The sequence below is a fragment of the Myotis davidii genome, unplaced genomic scaffold (assembly GCF_000327345.1).
Source record: "Myotis davidii unplaced genomic scaffold, ASM32734v1 scaffold1703, whole genome shotgun sequence".
Classification (NCBI taxonomy): Eukaryota; Metazoa; Chordata; class Mammalia; order Chiroptera; family Vespertilionidae; genus Myotis; species Myotis davidii.
Window position 1 is genome coordinate 761,650 of NW_006293780.1, and position 414 is coordinate 762,063.

General features: G+C 56.0%; 1 protein-coding gene across 1 annotated transcript in view; it reads right to left on the minus strand.

Annotated features, from left to right (window-relative positions):
* The window catches only part of PRIMA1 (proline rich membrane anchor 1), a 47,957-nt gene that overhangs the window by 40,495 nt on the left and 7,048 nt on the right, over positions 1-414 (minus strand). The window lies entirely within an intron of this gene.

Below are 414 nucleotides of genomic sequence, written 5' to 3' on the forward strand. Positions count from 1 at the left end.
GGAGGGGGGCCGGGGTGGGTAGCAGAGTTCATTGCGAGTGGCTGAAAGGCATCCAGGTCACTGTGCTCCCAGAGCCTTCACTTCAGTTCTACACTAATTGCCTCCTTAAACGAGAATTAAAGGCGAAAAAGGAAACCGGGTGCGTGGGTGGGATATACAAGACCAGTGCCCTGGGCCTGCCAGGCCGAGTCACTCATCAAATGGAGACGGACTTTTATCTGATTAGCTGATGGAGAAATCCTTCTCCATCGCAGGACGTTCTGTAGGGACGGCGTTTTGCAGACTGCAGGGAGCTGAATGGCCTTGGCTTCCCTCCTGCTCGGCCAGTGGAAAATTACCGAGGAGGCAAGGCTGCCCTCTGCCATGCGCACAGGTTCTCCCTGGGCCCCGAAAACACACGGAGGAACCGGAAAC